The sequence below is a fragment of the Amborella trichopoda genome, chromosome 4 (genome assembly GCF_054954075.1).
Source record: "Amborella trichopoda isolate Santa Cruz 75 chromosome 4, AtrichopodaSantaCruz75HAP2 v2.0, whole genome shotgun sequence".
NCBI classification, from domain to species: Eukaryota; Viridiplantae; Streptophyta; class Magnoliopsida; order Amborellales; family Amborellaceae; genus Amborella; species Amborella trichopoda.
In genome coordinates this window covers 37587663-37602934 of record NC_142339.1, presented here as the reverse complement: position 1 = coordinate 37602934, position 15272 = coordinate 37587663, and the positions used below count along the sequence as shown (strand labels likewise).

At 32.5% G+C, this 15272-nt stretch overlaps 1 pseudogene; it reads right to left on the bottom strand.

The window, feature by feature from the left end:
• Positions 1-8885: 8885 nt before the first annotated feature.
• On the bottom strand, positions 8886-10046 carry LOC105421698 (cytochrome P450 86B1 pseudogene; annotated as a pseudogene).
• Positions 10047-15272: the final 5226 nt, after the last annotated feature.

The following is a 15272-nucleotide window of genomic DNA, read 5'->3' as shown; positions in this document are numbered from 1 at the left end:
TATCCAAATCTCTACACCAATTCTCTCTTCTGTCTCTAAGAATTATCTCCTTCTCTCTCCAAGAATTCTAAAGGAGGCACGCCCCAACTTAATGTTTCATCTCTCTCTCCATGCCCCAACCTAGACGACTCTCTTTGAATTCCCAAGGGAGCATGCAAGCTATCTTCTCTCTATCTCTCATGTAGGTTCTAAGGGGTACAACCTAGCTTGGGATTGGTTCTTGATTTATGGGTAGCAAAGGGAAGCATCCCCTTGTTAGTAGATTTCTCATTCTCTCTTTGATTTCTATCTTTCATATCTCTAAAGATCAAATGATGCTCGAGTAAGACTAAGACATTAAAACTTTAGATAGTTGGTTTTATATCAATATGCCCTTATGATGGTTTTGCCATAAATAGGAGAATCAAGATATCAATCATAGATCTCGAGCACCATTTGAATAAGGAGAATAACAATGGGTGTATTAAGCCCAGTTGAGGTAATTTCCAGCAATTTTACTTCTTTAAATTTTATTTTTTTGTTGAGCTCTTTTATTTCCATAAATTAATGAGTTAATGTTTTGATTTAAGGAATTATATTCAATAGTTGTAGCAAGTGAGAACTGTGTTTCTTTTCTTTTCTTTAGTTGTTTCAAAAGTTATTGATTTGTAATTAGACATTGTGAGTGGTATTGCCGGTGTAAAAATAAGAAAAAATAAAAAAAAATTAATTTATATACACCGTGCTTGATCATATAGTCTAATTCTCATTAGAGATAAATTAGGTTTCTAGAGAGAGAAAGAGAGAATGAGTTTTAGAGAGAGATTGGGTTTTCCAGAGAGAGAAAGACAGATTGGGTTTCTAGAGAGAAAATAAGTTTTTCGAGATAGAAAAAGAGATTGGGCTTTTATAGATAAAAAAGAGAGATTGAGTTTCTAGAGAGAGAAACAAAAATTGGGTTTCTAGAGAGAAAAAGAGATTTTGGGTTTTTAGAGAGAGAAAGATTGGTTATTTAGAGATAAAGAGCTATTGGGTTTCTAGAGAGAATGGATTTTAGAGAGAGAGATTGGGTTTCTAGAGCGAGAAGGGTTTTTTAGAGAGAGAAAGAGAGATTGAGTTTCTAAAGAATAAGAATGAGTTTTTAGAGAGAAAAAGAGAGTTGGGCTTTTAGGGAAAGAGAGAATGGATTTTAGAGAGAGAGTGGGTTTTTGAGAGAAAATGGGATATTGAGTTTTAAAAGAGAAAAAGAGACATGGGGTTCTTTAATTTTCTAAAAAAATATTTTAGCATGTATTTATTTTTATTTTTTTGGCTTACCATAAATAAAATATTTTGAAGAGTGAAGATTTAAAAGAAAAATAAAAAAATAAAAAAATAATAAAATTCTAAGAAGGCATTCAAAATGGGCCGAGCTAGGCCCTATTGGGCTGGGTTAGAATATTTTTAGGATTGCCTAGCCACACTGGCCCATGGGCAAATTTTTTAGGTTTTCCACGCCATTATGGCCTGGCCCGTTAAAGACCTACCCCAGTTGATGAATAGAGGTTTTTCGGCAGCCCAGCCCGGCTTGCAATGACCCGAAAACTGGCCTGGCATGAAAGCTCAAGTTCCAATGAGGTCCATTAGCAGCCCTTCTCGTTTTAGAGCTCATTTCTAAGCTAGAAGCGGGGGTTGCAATCTACTATCTCTCTCTCGCTAAAACCATCTCAAAAGCCAAGCCCTTGTCTCTTTAGCTCGTTTCTAGGCCATCCTCTTAAATCCTCAATTTCTGGGGCGTTTTCTCTCACTATTTTTCAACTCTTTGAGGGTGTTCCCTGTTTGGTTCTTTGGCAGCCCTAGTTTCCATTCTTTTTGTGTTTAAGCCAATATGATTTACTTGAATGAAAATTGATATGCACTTTGGAAAGGGGCATGATTATCGAAGGAGACTCAACAAATGTCATTGCCTAGAGTAAGAGAAAGACCCATAGCAACTTTGGGATATTATGTAAACCTCTATAGCAACGGTCCAACATTGTTATAGAGAGATGAATAAAGATGCCGATGTTGTTGCCAAAGGAGGAGTCCTTGCTCCCTCTTTATTGGTTATTTTATTTATGTAATATTGTATTTTTACTTGAACATCTTGTATCTTACATATGAATTAATGATAAGTAATACGTTACCGTTCAAAAAAAAAAAAAAAACGTATATTTGTATTATATATAACATGTAATATAATATTGATTGATAATATAAATACTATATGTAATATATTTTTAATATAATAAATATATATTAAAGTAGATAGAGACCATCTGCTTCAATCTTTGCTATCCTGAAATCCCATACACTTGACTGATTAGTAGTTTTGGGATTTGCCATTTTGCCTTGAGTGGCGTGTTGACATTGGACCCATTGGAAATGAAATAATCGTTGATCAAAAGGCCTTGGGAGCCACAATTGAGTCCTAGATGGAAGATATTCCCTGCATAGGAGATAAAAACTTAGGAAGAAAATGTTATTTCGAACATGTTTACCATATAGATAAAAAATTAGAAAATAATTTACCTAGTATTAGTCATGGCATAAATGCATTAATAGACTTAACAATAGTTGGATTAGAAAAACCCATGTTATAAAAAATGTAGATCAAAACATGATCTTACAAAAAATAGAAAATATAGATAGAAATATTTCAGAATTAGGAAAAATTACTGAGTTAGATCTAGAACCTGAAACAAGGGATTTATTAATCAAAGTAAAAAATCTGAAAAATATACAGATAAAATCAGAACCTATTTCTTTTCTAAAAATCCATTATGGCACAGAAATGCTAACTCTGGAAAATAGGAAAGATTTTGAAAAATATAACTCTATCAAAGAAATTCTGGAACACTGGAAAACCCGTTATATTAAAGAACCAGATGTTTTAGAAAGAGAAAAATTACAAAAAACGATGCAAATGTTTTTTTCGAGCAACGAAAAACTCTTGACAAATTTTAATTATGAACTTATCATTTCTTTAGAAGAAAGTAATGAAGAGACTTTTGAAATTGCTTCAGGCAATTTTATAGAAACTGTTGACCCAGAGGAAACAACTTCTGATTCAAATAGTGAATCCGATATAGAAAATATCAATTCAAAAGGAAGGTCGAAGATCCAGATCCACTGGAATTAGACCCTGAAACAAAATCATACACTAGCCACAAATTTTTAAGAACATTGGATGAAGATCAACTCACAACATTTGGCGATTCATTTCCAATAGATCCTATAAAGGAGGAAGTTTTAACAAAAAATATGAACAAAAATTCAGTTGGATGTTGGGGTAGTATCTAGATCTGACAAATATCTCATTTATTGAATACGAGCAGGCAATCGATGATTGGGCTCAGTCTATGGTTTTAATAATAATACAAAAAAATGTGAAAGGAATAATGAAATTGTTTTAAATTATATTTGCACAAACCTGCAACGTGATGCTTTAAGATTTATCAAAGAATGGCAACAAAATACATTAGGCCAACTAAAACAGGCTATAATTATAAAAAATCCACTTTTTGAAAATGTACTATATCCAATTTTACAAAACTTGTAAAATATGAATTTATCGAATTTCAAAGAATTGCTAATCAACAAGATGATGCAACTTATTCACTAACAAAGATAAAACCTTGCAAAATTTGTGAATTTGAAACTTTTGCGAAATTATTTCAAAGATACTTTCATGAAGTGAAAGGATCTGATTTAGAATTGTGAAAGGGTCAATTTTTTCATAAACTACCTCCACTTTGGGATGAATTATGTAATTCTACATATAAGCCATATGTAGAATCATTTAAATGCACTGACACTCTTGGTAACATGATTGCTTTTGTACTTAGTACTATGATGGAACATTACCTCACTTCTAAGGCAACAAAACAGATTAAAAACCAACTTTCCTCAAAAATATGTAAGAAAGTCCTAAAAGAGGAGTAGGTTGTAACAGTCCCAAGAATTACAAAAAGAAAAAAAATTCAAAAATCATTTCAAATGGAAAAAATGGAAAAATAAGAATAAACCATTCAAAAAGAACAAATATGTTGTTAAGAAAATTAACTAAAGATTTTCACCAAAAATATGTTGTAGATGTTATATTTATAATGAAGAAGGACATATTGCACCCAATTGTCCTAAGAAAAACCAAAACATCAAAAAAATGGTTAAGTTTTTAGAAGAAAATAAATTTGAAATTTGTTTTGGAGAAGATCTCTCTAAAACATAATCCATTCTCTATGAAATAGAAGAAGAAAGGGGAATCTTCTGAGGAAGAATATTTCATGCTTAATACATCCTCTAATAAATAAATTTTTGAAAATGTTCAAGATCTTGAAACTATTAAATTAGGAGATGTTTTAAGGGAAGAAGTTTCAAGCAAGATGAAATAAAAATAATAAAAAAGGAAGAGATATACAAAATCTCTAAGTTCAAATTCTGGTCTGCCAGACATTTTGAGCAATTTAGTGGTAATACTACTGCTAAAGCATCAAAAGATGGAACTTGTGAAATTTCTATTTTTGACAAAACAAAAATTAAGAAACTAAAACAAAAATTTTCAAATATAAGATATATTCATATTGGGGCAATATAGGTTGAAATAAAATCATTATTTCGACAAGGTATTGATACACCAATATTGGTCATAATGTTAGACAAACGTTTTAATGGCCCAATTTTAGCATTAATAGGTGGAGTTCAATCTAACCTTGTTAATGGAGTAGTTTGGTTTAAGGTAAAATCAAATTATTTTATTTTCGTCAATGACCCTAATATTTAGGATACAGTCAAACTTAGAATTCAAACCAAAAATATCGGGATGAAATCATATGGTTTTAACCTTTCTATTGAATGGAAAGCTATCCATGAGTTGACTAGTTTAACCCAAACATCAACCAAGGACTACGATAGAAAATTTGTTAAAGTGATCGAATCATGAACCTTTGATAATGAAATTCAACCCAGACTTCTAAATTGGAAAGATCTGGAAATACCTAAAGATTGGCTTGTTCAAAATTTTACTGAATATAAAAAAAATTGTGAGCCAATAAATTTTCAAGCGAGTGGTAAAAATCTTTATATCAACGATTCTCGATCTAAACCAAGAAAATCAGTAGATATAGGCATGTTATCTAGACTTGATGAAAGGTTAAAATTAAAAGAAATTGAAGAACCTGAAATTCTTAAAACACAAGAAAATATTTTTGCATTTAAAGGTTTTGAAATACCAATTCTTCCTACCTTACAAAAAGAACAAAAAACTTTGGTAATTTCAAATATGAGTATTGGAAAAAAAAAACATAATCGTCTTTAATAATCAAAATAAAAGAAGATACACTTATGTCTTAGCACAATTTAATTTCAAAGGTTACAAACCTTATCAGCTTGATGCACTAATTGATGCAGGAGCTACTACTTGTGCTTGTCTACCTAATGCAATACCATTAGACAAATGGATTGCCATGAGGAACCCTATTCTTGCTAAAGGAATAAATGGTGAAGACACCCAAATTGATTTAAAAGCCAAAAATGTTCCAAGGCTTGGAAATCACAAGTTTATTATTCCTAAAATCTTATGTTTTCCATATATGCATGGAGTTATAATTCTAGGAAATAATTTTTTGCATAAATATTTGCCTATGGAACTTAGCCCTAAAACTATCAGTCTAACAAATAATTCATCAAAAATTATGATCGACATACTTATAGAACATAAGTATTGTTGTAAAAAAAGATTTACACCACCATAGCGTGGTGAAAGTATGACTACAATTTTTAATTTAAATACTTCACATTGGATCTATAAGATTCTAGAAAAGAATTTTATGGTCACAAAAATCTCGTTATTGTAATTTAAAGCTCAGTGATCCTAATAGGATTATTAGAGTAAAACCAATGGTCTATACTAAACAAGATATAGACGAGCTTTCAGAGAAATAAAAGATTTCTTAGAAAATGATTAATTGAACCTACAGCTAGTCCACATTCTAGTCCTGCATTCATAGTTAGAAACCACAATGACATAAAAAGAGGAAAAGCTAGAATGATCATTAACTACAAACGGCTAAACCAAAATTTAGAGTTTGATGGTTACTTTATTCTTGGAAAAGATGTGCTAGTTAGACAAACTAAACATACAAAATACTTCAATAAGTTTGATTGCAAATCAGGTTTCTGGTATATCAAACTAACCGAAGAATCCAAACCATTAACAACATTTAGTGTCCCTTATGGATACTATCAATGGACTGTTATGCCGTTCGGACTATGCAATGCACCACATATTTTCCAAAGATGGATTGACAACATTTTTTCTAATGTTAAAGATTTCTTTGTTGTTTACGTTGATGATATTTTGGCCTTCTCTAAAACAAAAGAAGACCACAATAAACATTTAGAAATAATATGTGATAAATACATAGAAAATAGAATTATCCTTAGCCCAAAGAAAATGAAAATAGAAAAAACTTCTATTGATTTTTTTGGAATTGTTTTAGGCCAAACTAGAATAAAACTTCAAGAACATATTATTTCCAAGATCAAGAATTTTCCTGAAGATTTAAAAGACGAAAAACATCTCCAAAGTTTTCTTAGTTTACTTAATTATAGAAGAAACTTTATAAAATATTTATCCAATAAAGAAAAACCTTATTGGACAAATTAAAAAAGAATAAACAATTCTTTTGTTGCGAAAAAGACTCAACAATTATTAAACAAATAAAAGCTGATTTATTAAATATTCCTACAGTTTATTTCCAAAAGATGGAGAAAAACTTATACTTGAAACTGATGCCAGTGATGAACATTGGGTAGCGGTTTTAAAAGCATGGGCAGATAATAAAGAATTAATCTGTGGTTATAGTTGTGGAAAGTTTAAACCAAGTGAGACCAACTATATTACCCATGAAAAAGAGCTTCTTGCCATAAAAAATGGCTTAAAAAGATTTCATATTTTTCTTGCTCTTGAAAATTTCTTATTAGAACTGATAATCACTCAGTAAAAGATTTTCTTAAAAATAAAAGAGGGGAAGAAAATCATAAGAGAATCTGATTATACAATTTTATATGTCAATATACATTTGAAATTGAATATATTAAAGGTATTAACAATGTAATTGCTGATTTTTTTAGCAAGAAAAATCCCTAAACAAGGAACTATGGGAGATAAAAGAAGGGTAAACAACCCTTACTACCTCCTCAGAAAAAAGAAAAAGTTTACGAAGGGATACTAGGGAACATTCAGTTTAGGGAGCTTAGACAAGTCTCTCAGCCGCGTCAACATTTCGGTCAAATCATATTTATATAATATAATAAATATATTATATATAATATATAAGATAATATATGATGTTTATAGGTTAATATATAACGTAATGATATAAATATTATACATAATATAATAAGCACTAATATAAATATTATATAGGATATAATAAATATATATTATATATAATCTATAATATAAATTATATTATATTATATTATATTATATTATATTGTATTATATAATATTATATAATATTATATAATATTATATAATATTATATAATATAATATTATATAATTATATTATAAAGGTTTCTATGTTTTTTCTACAGCATAGAAGTTCTATCCTCCCCTTACCATCCAACTGTCTAATTTTGATCGAGAGAGCCACTCACCGTTTGATCTTAGATCTAATGTCTCAAAGTATTTTATTTTTAGTTTTTTTTTACAAATTGTATGAATGTGAAATTTGGTATGTGCTGTCTTCTCATTCTCATTGGGACGCACCTATAAAAAAATTAAAAATAATTTTTTGATAAAATATAATGACCAAAATACCCCTTGAAACTTTCAGGGGTATTTTGGTCAATTTATTTTATTGAAAATATGTTGTTATAGTTTTTTCTAGTGCGAGTTTAATAGAGGAATAGACATCCAAAATTTGGTGTCAAAATAGTTTGCCAAAAAAAAAAAATAGTGTAGAGATGTGACATTGTGATTGGGGCAATCTTAGCTCTCCATTCAGAATGGATGGTTGAATAAGGTGGAGGATAGAACTTCTATGCTGTAGGGGAAGCATAGAAAGCTGGCCCATATATTATATTAATAGTAAAATGTTATGAAAGATTAAGTTTCTATCCCCTTAGGAATCTAATCTTTCATGTTTTAACAAATGAATGAGAATTTTGTTGGAAGATTACTTTCTGAACTTTTAGTTAGGAAAAATCAAATTAAGGCACGTCTAAAAAATCCAATAGAAGAGGTTCTTTTCATGCCCAAATATCCTAAAATTCAAGATATATGAACATGGGAAAAAATATATTTTAAGTCTTGAAAATAGTGTAGATGAATTTTCAAGATTATCAAATGCTCATAGACCTATTAGATGTACTTTATTTTTGAAGCTTTAAATTTTATATTTAAAAATAAAAATAAATTTCCAGTCCATCACAATGATTTTTAATACTTAAATAAAGTCTTTGGACATTATTTCAAGGTGCGCCTTATTGGATTGTTGACACCTTAGTATTATAAATCATTGTGATGGAGGCAAGTTACTTTTACTCATGGAAGCAGGTTATTTTTACTCATGGGAGGGATATAGGAAAAGCTTACAAGAATGCTCAAAACCGCCATCCAGCAAACAAAATCTACTTTTAGATTTTCACACTCTGTCCAGAGTAATAATAGAAAAAGATGACAATATTTATTAATTTAGGATGAAAAAATCTTACAAATTTTTCCATGCGAGATGACAATATTTAAAAACTCACAATTTTTTCAATGGGAAGGTTTTATATTTTGACATCCATACTGGCCTAAGACATTTTTAGGAAGTCTTAAAGAAGACCCGACCCGGAATAATCGAGTATCCAGCTATACACATTACCCATTACACATTACACATTTATAATTTTCGCCGGAAAATGCAAATTTCCGGCCACCCTTTCCTTGACCCTCATTTTGAGCCCATTCTTCATCATCAAGATCACCGTCGGCTTCGGCAAAACCTCATGCCCTTCCACCACCTGCAACTCAAAGGAGGGTAGCACCGCCGCCGCCACACACTTCATCTGCACATACGCCACCTCCTTGCCCAAACAAGTCCTCGGCCCTCCATTAAAGGCCAGGTATCTGAAACCACTCTCCGGTATAAACTTTCCGTCTTGTCCGAGCCACCTCTCTGGCTTAAACTCAAGGCAGTCGTTGCCCCATATCCAGTGCATCCTCCCCATGGCATAGATGTTGTACAGGAGCATATTGCCTGGTTTCACTGTCGTGCCATCAGGCAATATGTCCTCCTTCACCACACCTTTGTGGTCTAATGGCACGGATGGGTACAGACGCAGGGTCTCCGATAAGGCGGCATGGAGATAGTGGAGCTCGCGTAGGTCCTCAGTGCCCTTCTCCTTGAGCTCCACCAAGATCTTGGCCTCGACCTCAGGGTGTGTACTGACGAGCCAGAAGAACCATGCAAGGGCCGCCCCCGTGGTGTCCCGTCCCGCTATCAGGAAGTTCACTGCTACGTCTCTCAAGTAGTTGTCGGTCTTGGCGGACACATCAGTCGTGTAAATTGACAGCAAGTCGCCACCGTTGCCGCCGCTGCGCTCGAGCCTCTTTTGGGCAACTTGGTTGGCCACAAATTCATCCAAGGTGTGTACGCCCCGTGCAAGCAGCGGCTCCATGCCGAGCCCCAGCCAGCGCATCACCTTCCACCATTTGTGTGGCAAGACATGCCTTGCCACGACCGCCTGCTGCGCTTCATCCATGGCCGTCACAAATGGAACTTGTGGGAGCTCCGGTGCCAGGCACCCCACTGCCTCCCCGAACACTGCTGCGCATGCTGCATCCATCGTGTAGCGCATTGTCAAGTCCTGCAGGTCGATCACCGCACCGTCTACCGCTGCTTTCCTGAGTATGGGAACCAAGCGATCGGATGAGAGCTGGTGACTGGTTTTATTGACAAAATCTCGAAAGGCCTTGGAGTGGACGTGAGCGTTGGCGGTGCGCCGCTGAGCCTGCCACTCGTCGCCATCGGTGTTGAAAATGCCGTCGCCCATAAGCTCGTGAAACATTTCATGGAAGTCGGGGCCCTTGGGGAAGTTGGAGAAGCGGGTCTTGAGGATGTACTCCACGTTGCAGGGGTCACAGGTGAGGACGACGCGCATGCCGGTGAAGATCGGGCCACGAAAGGCAATGGTGCCCCCGGCGGCACGGAGGATGGTGGTGCCCCATTCGTGGGTGCGGGGAAAGTTGATGATCATGGAGGGGAGCTCGCGGAGGAGGGGCCAGCTTATGAGGTGTTTGTGGCGGTGGCGAATGTAGTGGAGGAGGAGGAAAAAGAGGACGGCCACTAAGCCCTCGGCCCACCCCAGACCGAGCCTTGTGTTCCATTTGGTTTCTTCCATGGTTTTTCTGAGAGGTTTTGCTTGGTGAACAAGAAGCTTTTTTATATATAGGGAGGGAAAAGGGTAGCACAGTTGAGAAGGAAGAGGAGATGGTTAGAGTTTTGTTAAGATGGATTTAAATTAGAATGGATAATCTTTGAATAAGGATAAGAAATTGGAGATGTCCAAAAATAGAAGCTTATAGGACAGGATGATAAAACAGGATGAGATCTTTCCAAAAACAAAAATTAAGAAGGGAATATTCTTTATTTTTAAATTTTATTTTTTAACCAATCTTAAGTTTTAAAAAAATATCTTCCTATCGTCTTTTTTTTAAACCCAAGCCCTTCTCCCTCTTCATTTATATACTCCAAACTTCTCTTTTTTCTACTGCGTATTTTACTCTCTCTCTTATAGTTTTTATCCAAACACCTCACTCCCTCTCCTCTCGGTAACCTCTCACCACCAAGCATCTCTTTCATCCATTGTTTATCGAAACACCTCTATATCCTCCGATAACCTCTCACCAACCAACACCTCTCTCTCGATGTGTTTATCCAAACACCTCTCTTTATCTCTTTATACTTAGTATATTAGGAAGAGAGAGAGTGAGAAAAGAGATAGGAAAATGTGAAAAGAGAGAGAGAGGAGAGAGAGTGAGGGGTCAGAGATGGGAAAGATGGAGAGAGAGAAGAGGGTGGAGAGAGCGAAAGAGGGAATTTTGGAAGGATAACTTTTAGAAAAAACATGTATTTTTAGATTTATTTGGCCTAAAAAAAGTTTAAAATAGCTCAGAGGTTAGAAGAAATAAAATCTACAATTTTTATGTCCAAGATATCTTTTAAAACCTCGAGTCAATTGTAAAATATTGAGATATTTTATCAAAAAATAATTTAAAACTATGTTAGAAAAAATAGAGAGTTTGAAAAACCAAAGCAACTACAATAATTTCTTAGGAATTCTTTGAGAAAGCGTTAGCACCACTACGAGGGCCTCAGTAGGTCGGATAGAGATAGTCTCCGTTCCACACTTTGGGGGCTTAGGGGTCAATTGTTTTTTTTAAGAAGAGGGGCGGTGAAAAATGGAGCTCTCCCAAGAGCAAACCAAATGTTTAAATATATATTATATATTTAAGAGATGAGGTCTTCTTCTTTCTTTCTTTTTTATTTTTTTATTTTTAATGTTGACATGTGTCCTTTTCTTTTTCAAAATTACACTATAATTTCTTAATATTTCTTTATTTTGATTTTCTTTTTTTAAAATTTTTTTCCAACTCTCTTCTATTAATTACTATTAATAAATATCTCTCTTTCTCTCATTACTCTTAATATTGTTTGTCATTCTCCACTATTATTTACATACTTAACAGGAGAAAGTTTATATAAAGATGCAACCATATAATGTAGAACTACTGATACATGTATTAAGTTCTTATTAATACAATACATTTATTAAGTTCTTGAGATAACTACTTACCTTCATTGAAATTTATTTTCTTATATTATATAAATTTAATAATAATAAAATATCAAATAATATAATAAAGTATATAATTAAAAATATCTATCCAAAGTATAATTTTGCAATTATTAGAACTTCCTATTAAGTATTATAGTACTGTTCATCTAATGAATGATACTATTATAAGTAACATTTTATATTCTCTTAATTCTTATAATTTAACAGTTATAGTAGACATAAATATTATTAACAATATTAATAATGCAATTGTAATATTGTAACAAATACTTGAATCATTGATGAAAATTATGAATATGTGAAGTTATATACGTATAATTATGTAATTATATTTGAATCATTATTTTAATCATAGATATATCAATAGAATAAAATTTTGAAGAGAAAAAAGCAGTTGACTTGACCTATTTATTACGCGTATCAATTGAAGTATTTCGAACCAAAGAATTAGCGAATTTCTTATAAGGGAATTAAATACCATGATTCAATTTAATTATAACCACAATAATATTACTATGTTAAGTATTTACATGTTACTTCAAAACAATACCCAAATAATTTACTCATTTTGTAAAACAAATGAAAAAGAGGCAGTCGAATTTTCTCGGTCTCCGTTTTATTTCTCATAATAATATTCCAATAAATATCTTATTCTATGTGTAACATTTGAGACTTGCCAATATTTGAAAAATCGACGATTGGGATTGAGGTTGTTCGATTGGATTGGGAAACAATGGCAACCGAACATGTTCTTGGTTGGAACCAGGAATCGAACGAGTTTCCATGGAACCACCCACTTCTGTTAGGGATGCACGGTTCTGAGTCCACAGTTTCACATGTAGAAATGCTGACCGCGTAATAATTTATTTTTGAAATAGAATTTGGTCCTAATTTTTAGGGAATGTATAATCTTTAACATGTAGATTATTAACTCGTGACAATAAATAAATTTTAAAAACTAGAAATGATATTTTTTGGAAAAAATATTTCAAATATTGATTTTACTTATTTTTTTGGAGAACAATTATTTATGGGACCCGGTTTTGGTGGATGGTGTAGATCTCCAAGCACTCATAGTAACAACTGTGGTTTTGGACGCACCAAACAAATTTTCATTTTTTATTGTTGTTTTTTCTATTTTTATTTTGCAATTTTTTTTTTATTGATGGATTCTCTTATTGGAACATCACCCGAATCGCTAATCTAGACCAGTTTCCCAAATGGCCAATTCACCCAATGTTCGGGGTTTTAAAACAACGAGATTTGCAAAGCAGGTGTAAGAAACTCATTAGATCACCTTGTTTTGACATTTTATTATTACGAATTTTCTACTCTTTACTTTTTCAATTTTTTTTTTTTTTTTTAATGATTGATTCTCACCAGGTAGAATTAGTTTGAATCACCGATTTGAACCGGTCTTCTGGGTGGCCTATTCACTCGACCGATTCGGGTTTTAAAACAATGAGACTTGCAAAGCAGATGCATCTAACTAGTTAAAATAATGGTACAAGATAACATGAAAATAATACTCCACGATGATAATTAAGGATGGTCATAGATAGTGCGACCAACATGGATCAATGTCATGCTTGATGTGTTCCACGTTCACTCAATTATGGTCTATCATCTTAATGGTCCAAAGCCACAATAGGGATAAAAGTTTCTCATGATCCTTAGACCAAGTTTAATAGTTTCTCTCCCAATTTCTTTGAAACTTGAAACTAAGGTCCCAGAAGTTGCAAACCCTTGTTTGTAATTTATACGGTCCCACTTCAATTGAACTTCCTCCGGGGAGGTTTGCTCTTCCATTCTGTCTTGGATCATGGTCATTAGGTAAAGGCAATCCTTGGCATTTTGTTTATGAGGTTTTCGAGCCACAGGGTTTTGAGTGAACTCATGCTCATATGTATTTTTTCTATAAAGTAGATAATTTGGTCCCTTTGTGTCTTCATATTATCAATTTTTACTGGTATTGCTGGAATTGCTTCCTCCTTTTATGGGTTATGTGACCCTAAGTGGGCAACATCTCACCAAGACCTGGAAGATGAAGGTGGGTTTAGTCTTGTTTCTTTAGCCTCGCGTCAAACACCTTGACTATTGAGGATGTCTCGGGCCATGCAGACCTACTGGACCACACGGCTCGATTGAATTACAGATGAGTTCGCTATACTTAACTCTGAGTGTGGGATTATGGACCTACTAGAACTCGATCTCGACTAACCTAAAACAGGATAGGCCTATGGAACTAAGCCATAAGGTCTTGTAGGTCTAGTCATTCCTAGGAAGTCTAGATGATGCAGTAGACCTAGTATCTGAGTCACCACAAACTATGGACATAACTTACAAGACTATGCACAAAAATCCTACAAAAATCTTTTTTTGAATGCTATCCCTTTTTTTTGCTTTTATATATCTGTCTAAAAAGCAAGATAAAGATGCTTTAAAGGATAAATTTACTTTTTTTTGGAGCGAATAAAAGATGCTTAAAGATGATTTAGGCAAGAAAAATCTTAAGCTTATCCATATAAAGAAATTAAAAGAAGGGAGAAGATTTAAACATATAAGATCAAGTTCTAATTTAAACAGATAAAGTAAAGAATATACAAGAAGGGGATAAAAACAAAGAAAGCAAGAAATTAAAGCTTGATTATCTCGGATTAGAATAAGGCTAAATCAAGAGATAAAAAATTTAAACCTATTCTATTTTGAGATAAAGAGGAAATAAGAAAAGGAATTTTGAAATCCTAATCTACTTATCTTTTTATTTTTATTTCATTTGGAAAACAAAAGGGACTTAAAGGAAACTATATATATATATATATATATATATATATATATATATATATATATATATATATATATATATATATATATATATATATATATATATATATATATATATATATATATATATATATTTCTTTTTTTTTTTTTAGCAAAAACTATATATATTTTGAAACAAAGAGGTTTCTTGAAAAAAGGTCTTCTTTTTTTAGATAAATGAAATCAATTTTTATTTTTATTTATTTTCTGAAAATGAAAAGGCCTAATTTTTTTTTTCTTTTGTATTTTTTTTTTAAGGCGAGAAGACCTTAGGATATAATATTTTTCTTAAAGAAAAAGGCATTTTCTCTGGGAAAGAAAAATTGCCACTTTTTATTTCTTTGTTTTTTTTTTAAAAAAGGCAAGAAGGCCATAGAATGCAATTTATTTTTTTAGATAAAATAGATTTTTTTCAAGAAAAAATTCAGAAAATTCGAATTTTGGGATTGTACACCGTGGTTCCTCTCACAATTTTTCTGAAGGAAGGAAAACGGAAATAAAGATGATGAAGAGAAAGCAAGTGCAAAGAAATGGATTTTTTTTTTAAAAATAAAAAGGCCTTAAAATATCTCCTTTTCTGTTTTTTAAAGAAAGTTT